This window comes from Lepisosteus platostomus, chromosome 8 (genome assembly GCF_059453375.1).
Source record: "Lepisosteus platostomus isolate fLepPlt1 chromosome 8, fLepPlt1.hap1, whole genome shotgun sequence".
Lineage (NCBI taxonomy): Eukaryota > Metazoa > Chordata > Actinopteri > Semionotiformes > Lepisosteidae > Lepisosteus > Lepisosteus platostomus.
The window spans coordinates 17,467,043-17,484,213 of NC_142618.1; the positions used below are offsets into that span (position 1 = coordinate 17,467,043).

General features: G+C 43.9%; 11 non-coding genes across 11 annotated transcripts; 6 read left to right on the top strand and 5 right to left on the bottom strand.

Moving 5' to 3' along the window:
* Positions 1–202: 202 nt before the first annotated feature.
* trnaq-cug (transfer RNA glutamine (anticodon CUG)) lies at positions 203–274 on the bottom strand. The gene has a single exon. It is a non-coding gene; the product is annotated as a tRNA-Gln (tRNA).
* Positions 275–550: 276 nt separating this feature from the next.
* trnag-ccc (transfer RNA glycine (anticodon CCC)) lies at positions 551–621 on the top strand. The gene has a single exon. It is a non-coding gene; the product is annotated as a tRNA-Gly (tRNA).
* Positions 622–2,396: 1,775 nt separating this feature from the next.
* Positions 2,397–2,468, bottom strand: trnaa-ugc (transfer RNA alanine (anticodon UGC)). Its single transcript has one exon. It is a non-coding gene; the product is annotated as a tRNA-Ala (tRNA).
* Positions 2,469–2,694: 226 nt separating this feature from the next.
* On the bottom strand, positions 2,695–2,782 carry trnay-gua (transfer RNA tyrosine (anticodon GUA)). The gene is given in 2 exon segments: positions 2,695–2,730; positions 2,746–2,782. It is a non-coding gene; the product is annotated as a tRNA-Tyr (tRNA).
* Positions 2,783–2,917: 135 nt separating this feature from the next.
* On the top strand, positions 2,918–2,989 carry trnaq-uug (transfer RNA glutamine (anticodon UUG)). Its single transcript has one exon. It is a non-coding gene; the product is annotated as a tRNA-Gln (tRNA).
* Positions 2,990–4,513: 1,524 nt separating this feature from the next.
* trnae-uuc (transfer RNA glutamic acid (anticodon UUC)) lies at positions 4,514–4,585 on the top strand. The gene has a single exon. It is a non-coding gene; the product is annotated as a tRNA-Glu (tRNA).
* Positions 4,586–4,842: 257 nt separating this feature from the next.
* trnaq-cug (transfer RNA glutamine (anticodon CUG)) lies at positions 4,843–4,914 on the bottom strand. Its single transcript has one exon. It is a non-coding gene; the product is annotated as a tRNA-Gln (tRNA).
* Positions 4,915–4,926: 12 nt separating this feature from the next.
* On the top strand, positions 4,927–4,998 carry trnae-cuc (transfer RNA glutamic acid (anticodon CUC)). The gene has a single exon. It is a non-coding gene; the product is annotated as a tRNA-Glu (tRNA).
* A 944-nt stretch (positions 4,999–5,942) lies between these two features.
* On the top strand, positions 5,943–6,014 carry trnaq-uug (transfer RNA glutamine (anticodon UUG)). Its single transcript has one exon. It is a non-coding gene; the product is annotated as a tRNA-Gln (tRNA).
* A 2,177-nt stretch (positions 6,015–8,191) lies between these two features.
* trnay-gua (transfer RNA tyrosine (anticodon GUA)) lies at positions 8,192–8,279 on the bottom strand. The gene is given in 2 exon segments: positions 8,192–8,227; positions 8,243–8,279. It is a non-coding gene; the product is annotated as a tRNA-Tyr (tRNA).
* A 1,465-nt stretch (positions 8,280–9,744) lies between these two features.
* Positions 9,745–9,816, top strand: trnae-cuc (transfer RNA glutamic acid (anticodon CUC)). Its single transcript has one exon. It is a non-coding gene; the product is annotated as a tRNA-Glu (tRNA).
* Positions 9,817–17,171: the final 7,355 nt, after the last annotated feature.

Consider the following 17,171-nt stretch of genomic DNA (forward strand, 5'->3'; position numbering starts at 1 on the left):
AAATGCAGCAAATATTTTAATCCTGTTGAAACTTTGTAACAGAGTGAATGAATGAATTTGTTTCTCGCAGATTTCACGAGAACAGGGTAAGAACGTGAATAAAAATACATTCGTGTGGCAGTCTCTAATCTACGGAACCTGCTGTTTTGCTCCGGCAGTAATTTTTTTACAGTTCCTAAAACGAAAATAAAAGTCACAGCTCAGGTTCTACTGAGATTTGAACTCAGATCGCTGGATTCAGAGTCCAGAGTGCTAACCATTACACCATAGAACCACGACACAAGCGCACCAGCTACAGGTTCCCACTCTGATCAAACTGCCTCCGTGAGACTACGATGTCTGTGTGATGTTGATGCTCTGCTGCAGCCGCTGTGCATCTGAGCTCCACAAACAGGTCCGTCCGCTTTCAGTCTCACAGACACGTCCGCACTCACGCTTAACAATCACCGATCAATAACCATCGGGCTCCAGATACTCCGCTCCTTCGCTCTGAGTCATTTGTGAGAGGAAAGAGCGCTCAGGTAGTTGCGTTGACAAAGCTTCTTCAGCTGCGCCAGTGGTGTAGTGGTATCATGCAAGATTCCCATTCTTGCGACCCGGGTTCGATTCCCGGCTGGCGCAAATAAACGTGGTTTATTTTTAACCTTCACGAAACAACGCAAAATACAGTTATTTTAATCCTGTTGTGGATTACGATTGCAGTTTATCGCAAGACAGTGGTGGACGGACACAGAGCCCTATCCAGCAGCTCCAGACGGTGCTTAGGGAAGCGCCGAGTCTGTTTCAGTACTGGGAGCGAGTATGAGCTCATTCCGGTTCGCTTACTGTCGGACTGGCCAGCAGCTTCATAGGATTATTGCTGTTGGTCCGATATGGTGTTTCCGTCTCAGACTCAACCACAGCACAGACTTTATTTTATGTTTTGCTCCATGTGAATTTTATTATTTTTATTTGCTTTAGCAACACTGATTGTACCCATCGGTCATGCTAATAAAGCACCTTGAATTGAATTGAATTAATAGCGTTTCGCGCAGGCTAGTAACTGACTAGTAACTAGTAGTTAAACCCTCGCTACCAGGCTGCTGCACGCCTGACTTGTACATATCTCTGAAAACCCTCCCATGTGTTTTTCTATTTTTTTAGAAAATAAACTGTTAAAAGGGAGTCCTGTGTGAGCTCCTCCTGCGCGCACCGGTGACTGCACACGATCAGCTGTAAATCTGACAGAACTGGGAGGGATCCGCTGACGTCACCACAGCCTGGCAGAATAGGGACTGTGACGTTGGCGCCGTCAGGAGGTCGAGCAGTGCATTATGGGAGTTGTAGTTAATAAAACACGGCTACGTCTGTGAGCAGCTATAGCCAGTTCTAATACCCGGCTTCCCGTAAGACAGGGTTACAAGTGCACAAACAAAAAACGGCAACACAAAGAAAAATGAGACAGAAATGCTGTGACATGAAAAACTTCTTCCACACTATTTATTGTGCAGCATTTCTATAGATAACACTGCGGCAGCAGCACAACGACCTGAAATGCGGGATTGTTCCCAGAAGTTTTTCATGAAGAAGAAAGCCTGTGTATTTCCCGCAATGTGGGGAAAAAGAATAGTTTTCACCAGGCCGCCCTCCACAGAACATTCTACTGTCGTGGTGTTTTTAAGATTTTAGAAAATTCGCAAAAACGTCTCAAGAGCTCAACACGCGCTCGCCCCTCAGCGCTGCCCTCTTCCCTAACAACAGATTATTATGAGAACCTATTTCCATTTTGAACACTTTTCACGCGTGACGCTTTTTTGTGTTACTGTTTTTTGTTTGTGCACTCATTTTTTGTGTTGCCATTTTTTCTCTGAGTACTATTTTTAGTTTGTGCACTCTTTTTTGTTTCTGTGTTTGGCACTTCTGGGTCACCGTACGTTTATGACCGACATCATAATGTAATGGAAAAAGGAAAAATGCGATTCGAATACCTCAATTGATTTATGAAGAGAAATGATCAAGCCCAAGTCTTTTTCGGGCTTTTGTTCTCCTACATTACCTTTGCTTACTGCCCTGTCTTTCTCACTGCTGAAGAAGGCTCCACGGCCGAAACGTTGTGTTTTTTCTTCTCTTTTCGGCATGGAATACATCTATTGCTTGTTCCAATTAGTGTTTCGTCAGTCATTGCTGGCAGACAGCAGCAGTAGGACACAGAGCACTTTCCAGCAGCTCTAGACGGTGCTCGGAGAAGCTCTAAGTCTGTTTCAGCACAGGGAGCGAGTATGAGCTCATTCCGGTTCGGTTACTGTCGGACTGGGCATTTGAAGCTCTTTGGATCGCAACGTGAAAACACAACTTCCTACAGCGTGCGTCTTACCTAGTGTAGGAAGAGTAGATCTCATATTTAACAAAAAACTTTCTGGAGATGCCGGGGATTGAACCCGGGGCCTCATACATGCAAAGCATGCGCTCTACCACTGAGCTACATCCCCGACAAACCCTCACGTCTTCGGTTGTTTGATAGAGTCTGTGATTACCAGTCTGACTGCAGCTCTCTGTCAGGACGTGTGACGTGTTTTTAACGGTAAAAACAGGACATTCACACGTGAGGACAATAAACACCGATAACTTTCGCTTCAGCCTCTATTGAACTTTCGATCAACCTCTGATATTCGCTATTTTTAATTTTCGATGTCAGAGCACAATAAAGCAACGCCTTCCTTCGAGCCGGATTCGAACCAGCGACCTAAGGATTCCCAGCGGTTCCCACTACAGTCCTCCGCTCTACCAACTGAGCTATCGAAGGGACGACAAATTGTAGCGCTGAGATGCACAGCGGCTACAGCAGAGCATCGACGTCACAGATACTGTAGTCTCACTCAGACGGGTTTAACATGCAGAAGATCAGAGCGGGGATCTGTAGACGCGTTTCGCAGTTGCTGGTTCCATGGTGTAATGGTTAGCACTCTGGACTTTGAATCCAGCGATCCGAGTTCAAATCTCGGTGGAACCAAAGTCGACTATGTTTTAGCATCCAGAGTCAAGTTCAGATAATTTGCTTGATGAAAGCAGCTCTTTTTCGAATCTGATCTGCTCGCCCAACACGGTTTGCTTTCCTGCTGAAAGAGAGAAGCAGAGTAAGGAAAAACTATTTCAAACTGCTCAACTGAGTGAAACAACAATAACATGGCCTAAGTTTAGACTAATGAAAGAGAGAACTAAAGTCTGGAAGCCGTGACAGCTGTATGATGTTTTGGAAGAAAACGATGTTTCTTTGATGTCGAAATGAAGCGGAATTTGAACGTGAAACAAGCGCACAAGTAATTAGTCTTTCGTCAAAGTCATTGCTGGCAGACAGGAGCAGTAAAAGATGTTCAGAGATGTTATTTTAAAAGACAAAATGTTGGTTTGTGTACCAGCTGCAGAGATCTGCAGGCACTGCTTTGCACATTCATTGTGCCTGACATTAACATTTCGTGTGGACACAATTAAAATGATCTAGTGATTTTGCAAAGCTTGCAGCAAAGAGAAGATGCATCTTTTGAGGAAGGAGAGTTTTAAGCAATGACTTCTGTTCTAGGAAAACCCGTGTGGTGTGGCAATATCAGTACAGGGGGAGAGGAAAGAGATGAGAGAGACACAGAGGAAGAAAAAGGGGGTTGTCTCGAGCTGTGCTCTCAGGTTGTGATCAGGGAAGAGCTGTGTCAGAGTAAACGAGAGTGAGACAGAGAGAGGAAGAGCAGGGTTATCGCGAGCTGTGCTCTTGAGTTGCAGTCAGAGTCTGGCAGGAGGAAGTCTGTCTCAGAGAGAGGAAGACGAGCACTGTTGTCAGCTGTGCTCTAGGGATGTGGTCAGGCGCAAAGGTGTGTCAGACTGAACGGTTCCTGGTTTCGCCCAGGCCAGAGGTTTCTCAATCTGCTGTGTCTTCTGTTCAGGTGGACAGGGAGCAGAGAGGCTCCCCTGGGGAGTGAGACAAGAACCCAAAATGAAATAATATAAGAACAAGATAATATAAGCATATAATATAATATAATATAAGCAGAAGGAACAGGAGAATGTGTGAACATAAAATAGCTGGCTAATGAGTGGAGCCCACCTTCAAGCCCACTTGGCTGATGGCTTCTGATCTCGATGGGCACCTACCTTTGTGACTGACCTTCTTCTACGTTTTTGCCTTTTTATGATTTTATGATTTCCTGTCCAGCTCCAGAAACAGCGTTGTGGTTAGTAAACACTAAGCTCATATCAATCGGTGTGGAATTTACCAGTTGCTATAAGAGCTCTATAAAGCCGTAAGTGCCGCGTTCACCAGCTTCACTGAGCTGTGATTGTCCGCCCTTGCCCCGCTAGCAGAGTGCGCGCTATTATCGCTACATAGACTGAATGAGAATCCAGCAGATCTTATTTACTCTTTCTTACACACAGCAGCTCTCAGTGTCGCTGCTGTCGCGACACAGACTGTAAAAGCGTGTCGATCGCGCTCTGTCCTGTTAAGATCGCTGTGTTCTTTTCACACACAGTGAGAGAACAGACTGTCTCCCTGGTGGTCTAGTGGTTAGGATTTGGCGCTTTCACCGCCACGGCCCGGGTTCGATTCCTGGTCAGGGAATGGCCGTCTATTTTGTTTGTTTTTTAAATCCGCTTAGGAGCAATGAACTTGAACAAAATGCAGCAAATATTTTAATCCTGTTGAAACTTTGTAACAGAGTGAATGAATGAATTTGTTTCTCGCAGATTTCACGAGAACAGGGTAAGAACGTGAATAAAAATACATTCGTGTGGCAGTCTCTAATCTACGGAACCTGCTGTTTTGCTCTGGAAGTAATTTTTTTACAGTTCCTTAAACGAAAGTAAAAGTCACCGCTTAGGTTCTACCGAGATTTGAACTCGGATCGCTGGATTCAGAGTCCAGAGTGCTAACCATTACACCATAGAACCAAGCTGACCGTCTCTCTGGTGGTCTAGTGGTTAGGATTCGGCGCTCTCACCGCCGCGGCCCGGGTTCGATTCCCGGTCAGGGAACAGTCTACTTTTCCTTCCTTTCTGTCATTACTGCTTCACTGGACACTGAAGATCCGTAGCTTCTTCTAGTCCCAGACTGTCCTGGGGTCAGCTGCTTCGTTGCTCTTCTCCACTTGTCTCTGTCGAGCACATCTTCCTCACTCACTTCACATACCTCCATATCTTTTCTCACACAATCTATCCATCTCTTTCTAGGCCTGCCTCTTCCCCTGTTACCTTCCACCTCAAATTCCATTACCCTCTTTGTTACTTCCTCAACGTCCCTCCTCATGATATGTCCATACCACCGTAACCTCGCCTCTCGCATCTTCTCAACTACATCCACCACCCTACATCGTCTACGGATTTCTTCATTTCTGATCTTATCCATCATTGAAATCTACAGAATCCATCTCAACATCCTCATTTCAGTTCTTCTCATCAAGTTCTCTTCCCTCTTTCCAACTTCCAAGCATTCAGCTCCATATAGTAGTACAGGTCTAATCACAGTCTTGTACATTTTGCACTTTAACTTTCTAGGAATTCTCCTGTCACAGATTATTCCAGTTATTCCCCTCCACTTGTTCCATCCAGCTTTCACTCTTTGTTTTACTGCCTCCGGTGTTTCTCCTCCCTTTACCAGTTTTGATCCAAGGTATTTAAAGCCATCAACCTGTTTCAGTTTTCCTCCATTTGTCTCCTCAACATTGGTCATAGTATCTCCTCTTCTCTCCATTACCATTATTTCAGATTTTTCTGCATTCATTTTCAGTCCACCCTTTTCCAGACTCCTCTGCCATTTGAACACTTTCTCCCGTAGTTCTACTTCTGAATCTGCCATCAGTGCCACATCATCAGCAAAGATGAGTTCCCAAGGCACTTCTGTTTTTACCTCCTCTGTCAGTGTGTCAATAATGACACAGATGATCAAAGTGGGGATCTGTGGACTACGGTTTTTAGTACGTGGTTCCATGGTGTAATGGTTAGCACTCTGGACTTTGAATCCAGCGATCCGAGTTCAAGTCTCGGTGGAACCTAAGCAGCGTACGTTTTAAGATCCAGAGTCAAATTCAGATAATGTGCTTGATGAAAGCAGCTCTTTTCCGAATCTGATCTGCTCGCCCAACACGGTTCGCTTTCCTACTGAAAGAGAGAAGCAGAGTAAGGAGAAAGTATTTCAAACTTCTCAACTGAGTGAAACAACAATAACATGGCCTAAAATTACGCTAATAAAAGAGAGAACTAAAGTCTGGAAGCCGTGACAGCTGTATGATGTTTTGGAAGAAAACGGTGTTTCTTTGATGTCAAAATCAAGCGTAATTTGAACGTGACACAAGCGCACAAGTAATTAGTCTTTCGTCAAAGTCATTGCTGGCAGACAGGAGCAGTAAAATATATTAGGCGATGTTATTTTAAATGACAAAATGTAGAAAACGCGTGTATCCAAGTTAGAAAAGTTGGAGCGGGGTGATGCCGTACATAAACACGTGGTTTCTTTTAAACATTCACAAAGCAACTCAAAATATTGTTATTTTAATCCTGTTGTGGATTACGAATGCAGTTTATCGAAAGACTCAGACGGACCCAGAGCCCTATGCAGCAGCTCTAGACGGTGCTTAGGGAAGCGCCGAGTCTGTTTCAGTACTGGGAGCGAGTATGAGCTCATTCCGGTTCGGTTACTGTCGGACTGGCCAGCAGCTTCACAGGATTATTGCTGTTGGTCCGATACGGTGCTTCCGTCTCACTTAAAACTAACACTAAAGAGCTCGGATTGGAAAGGGTGCAGGGCCGAATTAGTACCCGCTATTGATAATCATACAGAAAAGAGTATTAAAGTAAGTTATTATAAACCCTCCCATGTGTTTTTCTATTTTTTTTTAATAAACTGTTAAAAGGGAGTCCTGTGTGAGCTCCTCCTGCGCGCACCGGTGACTGCACACGATCAACTGAAAATCTGGAAGGGATCCGATGACGTCACCACAGCCTGGCAGAATAGGGGCTGTGACGTTAGCGCCGTCAGGAGGTCGAGCAGTGCATTATGGGAGTTGTAGTTAATAAAACACTGCTCCGTCTGTGAGCAGCTATAGCCAGTTCTAATACCCGACTTCCCGTAAGACAGGGTTACAAGTGCACAAACCAAAAACGGCAACACAAAGAAAAATGAGAAAGAAATGCTGTGACATGAAATACTTCTTCCACAGTATTTATTGTGCAGCATTTCTATAGATAACGCTGCGGCGGCAGCACAACGACCTGAAATGCGGGATTGCTCCCAGTTTTTCATAAGAAGAAAGCCTGTGTATTTCCCGCAATGTGGGGAAAAAGAATAGTTTTCACCAGGCCGCCCTCCACAGAACATTCTACTGTCGTGGTGTTTTTAAGATTTTAGAAAATTCACAAAAACGTCTCATCAAGAGCTCAACACGCGCTCGCCCCTCAGCGCTGCCCTCTTCCCTAACAACAGATTATTATGAGAACCTATTTCCATTTTGAACACTTTTCACGCGTGACGCTTTTTTGTGTTACTGTTTTTGTTTGTGCACTCATTTTTTGTGTTTCCATTTTTTCTCTGAGTACTATTTTTAGTTTGTGCACTCTTGTTTGTTTCTGTGTTTGGCACTTCTGGGTCACCGTACGTTTATGACCGACATCATCATGTAATGGAAAAAGGAAAAAATGCGATTCGAATACCTCAATTGATTTATGAAGAGAAATGATCAAGCCTAAGTCTTTTTCGGGCTTTTGTTCTCCTACATTACCTTTGCTTACTGCCCTGCCTTTCTCACTGCTGAAGAAGGCTCCACGGCCGAAACGTTGTGTTTTGTCTTCTCTTTTCAGCATGGAATAAACCTATTGCTTGTTCCAATTAGTGTTTCGTCAGTCATTGCTGGCAGACAGCAACCGTAGGACGCAGAGCCCTATCCAGCTGCTCTAGACGGTGCTCGGGGAAGCTCTAAGTCTGTTTCAGCACAGGGAGCGAGTATGAGCTCATTCCGGTTCGGTTACTGTCGGACTGTAGAGTCTGTGATTCCAGTCACTGACTGCAGCTCTCTGTCAGGACGTGTGACGAGTTTTTAACGGTAAAAACAGGACATTCACACGTGAGGACAATAAACACCGATAACTTTTGCTTCAGCCTTTATTGAGATTTCGATCAACCTCTGATATTCGCTATTTTTAATTATCGATGTCAGAGAACAATAAAACAACGCCTTCCTTCGAGCCGGATTCGAACCAGCGACCTAAGGATTCCTAGCGGTTCCCACTACAGTCCTCCGCTCTACCAACTGAGCTATCGAAGGGACGACAAGCAGCTCTTTTCTCACCCATTCAGCCCAAATTCGTGCGGTGTTCCTGGTCATTTCAATCGCATTTCGACGTCAGGTTTTGGAAAAAGGAGTATGTTGCAATTAACAAGTATTTCTTTCCAAGTAACACACTGGGGATGATGAAACAATGACACCGCGGAAAATAAAAAGCAGGCAGAAACGGTAATTCTGCGATTCATCCAAGTATTAAAATTGGGAATACAGAGGGGAAACGCGAATCTCCCGGACTCCCAGTTTGAGGTGCGGGAGCGACAGGCGTCAACAGTAAAGCAGCAAGCATGGAAATTCAAATTTCAAAATTAATACAAGGGCTCAAAATCAAAACCAAATCCAAATAATAAAGTCAATTGAACACTTAACGTTTAATAACGCAGAATACCCTTATATCGACAAAGAGGCTTTACTTATATTTTCATTTATTTTTGAATTACAAAGCTGACGGAGCAGTCCTTGACATTCAAACACATGCAAAAAAGATTATCTGTTGTATTTTAACAGAAACGCCTTTCTTACTTTAATGGGGACACTATACTGTACAAGAGGCGCCGTCCTTTCGGATGAGACAGAAAACCGAGGACCTGACTCTCTGTGGTCATTAAAAAACCCCAGGGCTTTTCTTGAAGAGTAGGGGTGTAACCCTGGCATCGAAAGTCTGGAAGCTGTGACACTTGTATGATGTTTTGGGGAAAAAAACGGTGTTTCTTCGATGTCGAAATCAAGCGGAATTTGAACGTGACACAAGCAGACACGTAATTAGTCTTTCGTCAAAGTCTTTGCTGATAGACAGGAGCAGTAAAAGATATTAGGAGATGTTATTTTAAAAGATAAAATGTAGAAAACGCGTGTATCCAAGTTAGAAAAGCTGGAGCGGGGCGATGCCGTACTAGTAACGGCGCAGACCTCACTAAGGTGCGGTGCAGCTTTAGTTTTCTCCAATCGCAGCGCTCCCTGCTGCCAAGTGTCGTGCTGGGAGTTTAATGTAGTTTAATCAGCAGCATGTGAGCTCATGAAGAAAACTAAGTTTACTTGTGGGCGGATTCTCACATGTGAGGTCTTCCCTTGTGCTCCTGCGTCAATTGTATCAATAAAGCGTCACTTTCCATCGGAATCGGTCTTTCAGACACGTCTGAACTCGCTCTCCACCATCGCCCTGCAGTGCTGAGAGAACGATCTCCTAAAATCTGAAAGCGAAAATAAACCACGGAAAAATAATCCTTCAAACACCTTCGAGTCTCAAACCGTCTTGCTATGCAAGCAAATCTTAGTTCCAAGCAGATCTTATTTTCTCTTTCTTACACACAGCAGCTCTGAGTGTCGCTGCTGTCGCTACACAGACTGTAAAAGCGTGTCGATCGCTCTTTGTGTCGTATTAAGATCACCGGCACGAATCACAGATACCGCTTACGTCTCTTCACACACAGTGAGAAAGCTGACCGTCTCCCTGGTGGTCTAGTGGTTAGGATTCGGCGCTCTCACCGCCGCGGCCCGGGTTCGATTCCCGGTCAGGGAACAGTCTACTTTTCCTTCCTTTCTGTCATTACTGCTTCACTGGACACTGAAGATCCGTAGCTTCTTCTAGTCCCAGACTGTCCTGGGGTCAGCTGCTTTGTTGCTCTTCTCCACTTGTCTCTGTCGAGCACATCTTCCTCACTCACTTCACATACCTCCATATCTTTTCTCACACAATCTATCCATCTCTTTCTAGGCCTGCCTCTTCCCCTGTTACCTTCCACCTCAAATTCCATTACCCTCTTTGTTACTTCCTCAACGTCCCTCCTCATGATATGTCCATACCACCGTAACCTCGCCTCTCGCATCTTCTCAACTACATCCACCACCCTACATCGTCTACGGATTTCTTCATTTCTGATCTTATCCATCATTGAAATCTGCAGAATCCATCTCAACATCCTCATTTCAGTTCTTCTCATCAAGTTCTCTTCCCTCTTTCCAACTTCCAAGCATTCAGCTCCATATAGAAGTACAGGTCTAATCACAGTCTTGTACATTTTGCACTTTAACTTTTTAGGAATTCTCCTGTCACAGATTATTCCAGTTATTCCCCTCCACTTGTTCCATCCAGCTTTCACTCTTTGTTTTACTGCCTCCGGTGTTTCTCCTCCCTTTACCAGTTTTGATCCAAGGTATTTAAAGCCACCAATCTGTTTCAGTTTTCCTCCATTTGTCTCCTCAACATTGGTCATAGTATCTCCTCTTCTCTCCATTACCATTATTTCAGATTTTTCTGCATTCATTTTCAGTCCACCCTTTTCCAGACTCCTCTGCCATTTGAACACTTTCTCCTGTAGTTCTACTTCTGAATCTGCCATCAGTGCCACATCATCAGCAAAGATGAGTTCCCAAGGCACTTCTGTTTTTACCTCCTCTGTCAGTGTGTCAATAATGTTTATAAAAAGGAAAGGACTTAGTGCTGACCCTTGGTGTACTCCAACTGTGATTTCAAACTCTTTTGCCTCTCCCCGTTGTGTGACCACCTTCGTGGTTGCATCTCTATAGGTTGCTTGAACTAACTTCACCATGTTTTCTGGTACCCCTTTCTTCCTCAAGCACCAATACACCACATCTCTGGGTACACAGTCATATGCCTTCTCCAAGTCCAGAAAGGCCACATACAGCTTTTTCCCTTTCTCTAGTGTCTTCTCCTGTAACTGTCTCATCACAAAAATGGCATCTGTTGTGCTTTTCCCTGCTGAGAATCCAAATTGTGAGTTGTGGATCCTGACTATCTTCCTGAGTCTCTTGTTCAGAATTTTTTCCAGGATTTTCAATCCATGTTCCAGAAGTTTTATTCCTCTATAGTTTTTACACTCCATTGGGTGTCCTTTCTCCTTGTAGATGGTAACCATGCTGCTTTTTGTCCATTCTTCTGGAATTCTCTCTTCCTTTGCAATATTGCAAAGGATATTGCTATGGATCTTCATCTACTGAAGATCCGTAGCAGATTGCATAAATAAACACATTTCTGTATTTTTAATGCAAGTTTCAGCAGGCCAGGGTGAGCTCTTGAATAAAAAATAAATGTACTTGCAGTACATCTCTGTCCCTCTGTGGACCCTGCTCTCTTGTTCTGGATGTTTCTGAAAATTGGATGGCATTCAGATATATATAGATAAATGTACTCTTGTTTCTCCGGCTACTTACCTTTCCAATGTAGAAGAAAGACTTGCAGGCCTGTCAATGTACTGTCTTCTTATTTTCCATTTAGCTTCTTAGACGACTGAACCTGTCTCAGGAGTAGGTTCTGTAAAGAGAGTATTGAGGGGCGCTGTGTCGTGTCCAGAGAGGACAGGCTCAGTTACCACAGCCTGGCCATAGAGACTGGACACAGACAGACCTGACTGTCCAGAGAGGACAGGCTCAGTGACCACACCCTGCCCATAGAGACTGGACACAAAGAGACTCAACTGAACATGGAAGACAGGCTGCTGCTGAGGCAGGGAGTCAGAACTCAGGGCCTGGGTACACAGAGGTGTCCCTGAACACACAGTTCCTGGTGATTTCTGAGGAGCAGATTGAGCGAGGGTGATGAGTCATGAGTTCAGAGTAATGGACAGAGCGAGGAGCAGCAGAAAATAGAGGACTGTGTGGTTTTCCATGAGAGTGGACAATCAAGTTCAATCTAGGATCACAGAGAGGGCTGGAAGTACTTTGTCAAACCACTTCAAACACTAATAACTAAGGGGTGGCACTGGCTGTTATCACGTTAGTTTATTGGATATGCTTTTATTCCTAGAACATCTTCATATTAAAGTATCCGAAAGCAACTGTAGCGCTTCCCCGAGCACCATCTAGAGCTGTTGGATAGGGCTCTGCGTCCTACTGCTCCTGTCTGCCAGCAAAAGCTTTGACTAAAGCCTAATTCCTTGTGCGCTTTTAACTTTCTGGCAACGACTGGCGAAACTGCAGTAAGCAGAGGTTGAAAACATTCACTTGTTCAAATCAAAGTTTATTTATCAGATGCACAACAATACAGCGTGCAGCAGTAGTTGCTGGCAGTGAAATGTCTTTTCTGTGAGCTCACAAAAATCACAAGAATCACCAAATTAAGGTTACGAAAATAAGGTTACATAATAATAGATAAGATTTTTTTTGGACGGAACCGTTTGTAGCGCTCAGAGCATCAACGTCACACAGATACTCTAGTCTCACTCAGACAGATTGAACACGCAGAAGATCACATTATCACATCATCAGAGGATTTCATGGTGACACATAGGTGAAAAGCGCACAAGTAATTAGTCTTTCATCAAAGCCATTGCTGGCTGACAGGAGCAGAAAACACAGATGTTATTTTAAAAGACAAAATGTAGAAAACACCTGTATGCAAGTTAGAGAAATCGGAAGAGCGGTTGGTAGAGCGGAGAATTGTAGTGGAAACTGCTGGAAGGTCTAAGGTCGCTGTTCTGTTGTTCTCTGGTATCGAAATTAAAAATAGCGAATCTCAGAGGCTCATCGAAAGCTCAATAACGGCTGAAGCAAAAGTTAACGGTGTTAATCTGTTGATACCAGCAGTAACGTCGAACCTGTTACTGCCAAAATACAGCTAAGGTGCCTTTTCGGGAGTAGCAAAAGAGAAGTTCTCGATGATATAGCAAAATGTAAAAGGGGAAAACCCGCAGCCTCATGGACCAGCAGAAACCCTCATTGTATAAGGCTGTTGTTTAAAGTAAGAAAGGCGTTTCTTTTAAAATACGCCAGATAGTCGTTTTGCATGTGTTTGAATGTCAAGGACTGCTTACTCTGCTTTGTAATTCAAAAATGGATAAAAACACAAGTAAAGCCTCTTTGTCGCTATGAGGGCGTTTTGCGCTGTTACATGTTCTGTGTTCTATTGATTTGGTTTTGATTTTGAGACCTTGTACTGGTTGTTTTTTGTGTGTGTGTCCGCCGTGGCACAGTAGCATTCAGCAGCCAAGGTAATTGTTGCTTAACCTCTGTGTGTGTGAGAGAGAGAGACAGTATGTATCATAAGGTTCCGCTAATTCTGCTGATTATACCGATCGAGGATTGCATTGTAAATTGGAGGGTGAGCACGAAGAGGTTCTAAAATTTCCCCTGTAAACACATTACAAAATTTGGAATGCATGACTAACATTAAGATAATATTGACGGATAGATGCGCGTGTGCATTTTCCAGATAACTATTCAGATCGCCTCTAAATGCCCTGCTGTATTTTTAAGTGAACGACGTTTACAGAGCTAAAATACATCCAAAGTATGTATTTGACGCTTTTATTAGCACGCTATCTTGCAATTAAAGGTTCGATGAATTGGCACTGTAATGCGACTATAACAATTGAGAGTTAAGTCTTGTGGGAATGCCTTTACTGATGCATTTACAACCTGTGGTTGTAATGTATGTAAAATCACCGTGATTGTAAGATCTATGGTTTTAATTTTCTAAGGCACGTTTTCCTTTTCTTTCCCTACCGTGACACTCTGTTGCCAAACATTGAACTGTGGGATACCATCGCGACAAGCCCTCCGCAGCATGTCATGATAGGGACCCCATGTACAGTATATCGCATGAATATCGAGGCAGTGTATATCACGACTGGCGCCTTGCTTCCATGCAACCCTGGTAGCGCTGGTGCAACAAAGGTCTCATAACCGGACATGATATACCCAGATAGGACGTGTAGCGATATATGGACTCCATGTCGCGACATGAGGGCAGGGCACTTTTGTCGGGGTATGTCATCTCGCGATATGCGGCTCTATGTCGCGACATAGGGGCGGGGCACTTTTGTCGGGGGTATGTCATATCGCGATATGCGGGCTTTATTTCACGACTTGGGGGCGGTGCACTTTTGTTGGGGTATGTCAGATTGCGATAAGCGGGCTTCATGTCGCGACATGGGGGCGGGGCACTTTTGGCAGGGTACTTCATATCGCGATATGCGGTTGCGAGTGGCGCCATGACAGTGGTGGGCCAGTCGCAATGGGTATGTGATCGTGATGCCCGCACTCCTGTCATGACATGCTATCGGACTCGTGACTTCACTGTGGATGCCATGACTTTCTTTGTCTGCTATTCACTTTTGACCTCATTGCGACTTCTCTTAGAATGATCAGTAATTGGAAACCAATGCATGTGTTACTGTGTATCCAGCGTGCTCATACAGCACACAGAGTACACACGGAACTTCCGCTTTACCCACTCAGAGTGTCGATTCTCACTTTTCACCCAATGGCGGCCCGAACTGTTCGGGGCTTTAGTCAATCACGGGTCTGAGAGCTGTTCAAGCCAGCAGCCCTAGGTGGATCACCTTGTTTACTGTAAATGAGAATCTATTTTTAAAATGCTTTACTTATTTGCACTATAACTACATCGGCTTATTTTTAAACGTCTTTATTGATTCACAATGTCCCATACTCTTCGAAATAAATACATTTTTTATTTACAATATAACTGTCTCCGCTGCTTTCTGTAAGGAATACATGGTATTTGAACAATTTGAATCGTTTATTTAAGGTAGGGGGGACACCTTCTGCTTTGTGCTTCAATCATTAATAGACATGTAAAGTTTATTTTCATTATATTATTATCCTCGTGCTCTTAAATTTTGATTTTTAATGTTAAATTATATCGATCTTGAAACTAATACGAAAATGTGAATATGGGCTCTCGTGTTGTACCAGCGGTAATCTGGAAACTGGCGTCTCTTCACCAATGAAAGGAGTACACAAGCGATACATTTTCGAGAACATGGTTAAAAATGAAAAGAAAACATCTAACCCAATGTTCTAACATAGTAACTCCTCCCTAAATGTGAGACTGTTTATTCGCGTAAAGGCTGCAAAGTCTGTGCTCAACTGATGAAAAGATCACAACTGGAAGATCTGGTGGTCGTGACTTTGCCGTTTTGCCAGGAAAAGAAGGCGCTATATTGAAATATATTGAAACATCCACCTCACCTGATCAGATACACTCGGAAAAAAAATTGCCCCCATTGTTTTAATCACAATCAGGAGTTCAAGTACCGAGTTTGTTGGTACCCGTAAACGTCCTTGTAGATAGTCACGCAATTGCCCGAGAAAACAAGGCGCTATATCTCGGTAAAGCAGCACAAACGCTACTTACAGCGACACAAACCGGTACAAACGCAGCACTAGCGATTGCGGTGAGTTTCGACGTTTGTGCTGTTCGACGGGCGGGTGGGCAACTTCGTGGAGCAGGACGTGCAAACATGTCTGGGTCATTACATTGCAGACTGCAGAAGACTCGACTTCACCTGAGGATCTAACACAGGCGCCCATACCTGTGTCTTCAGAGGGCAGGCGTGCCTTCACGCTGTATTCTACACCAAGAACTGGCCGGAAACACGAAGATAAAAGGAGTGTGAGCTCATCGCTTCATGTTTGCGCATAGACCACTTTAAATACAAACACGCGGATAATGACAGTGTATTAAAGAATCCAGATATATGTTCAATTCTGTTATGTGAAAATAAAAGTTTCCGATATTGCCGCGGTCCGCTGGTGTGAGACGGTGGACTTTCCAGTATTGCTTCTCGGATGTGTTATTTACAACCTTGTACGTAGCGCCCTTAAAAACATACAAACAAATACACAAAGGCTACTTTCAACTGCACAAACCGGCACAGACGAATGAGGAGGGTTTCATTGTGCTGTCTGTAGGGGGGCAACTTCACGGAGCTCAAGGCAAACCCTGCATGGTATTTTAAATACAATATTTCGGAGGGATTTTGAATCTTGCGTTTTACATTGTGTTCATTGTATTTTGCAATCAATTATTAACTTCAGAGTAATTAACTTCAAAATACTGAATAATCTAAAAGCAAGCATAAGAAATACTTAGAACTGTTACAAGCAACAAGTGAAAATGAGCTCTTGCAGCGTTTCTTTAGCTGAAGACAATGTCCTCATATGAGAGACCTTTGCAAACTAGCTGTCATTTGAACGGGAATTTGCCGACTCTTAGACAGTGACGAGATTATCGCCATATTCAATTCCAAGTCCCGACGCCTGCGTCTGGTCTAGAAGACCAAAACCTCACAACAGAGGCAGGCACGGATTGTTTTTTGTGTGTGACACCCGTGGCACAGTAGCGTTCAGCAGCCTAGGTAATTGTTGCTTAACCTCTGTGTGTGAGAGAGAGAGAGAGACAGTATGTATCGTAAGGTTCCGCTAATTCTGCTGATTATACCGATCGAGGATTGCATTGTAAATTGGAGGGTGAGCACGAAGAGGTTCTAAAATTTCCCCTGTAAATACATGACAAGATTTGGAATGCATGACTAACATTAAGATAATATTGACGGATAGATGCGAGTGTGCATTTTACAGATAACTATTCAGATCGCCTCTAAATGCCCAGCTGTATTTTTAAGTGAACGACGTTTACAGAGCTAAAATACATCCAAAGTATGTATTTGACGCTTTTATTAGCACACTATCTTGCAATTAAAGGTGCGATGAATTGGCACTGTAATGCGACTATAACAATTGAGCGTTAAGTCTTGTGGGAAGTCACGAATTTCCCAGTTAGGTGTCTTTTGGCATCGAAAATAGAAAACTGTAGCATTTTCGGGGTCGGCGCGGACGGACACAGAGATTCATACAGTTGTTGAATGAAACACGTGCTTCTATGTTTCGGCACAGGCAGGACAGCACCCCCGCGCCCCTGCGCTAGCAGAGAGAGTGAGCGAGCAGGTAGTTACACAGCGATAGCCGTGCGCTCTTCGGCCGCAGCGCTAGATGAATGACTACAGTACTCATTTCGTGGGTTTCGTACAAGTTTAAAAGCATCACGAAGAATCAAACAAGATCTTCAGAACTTCATATTTTCCCAGTGGGCAGTGATTCGTCAAATCTACGTAT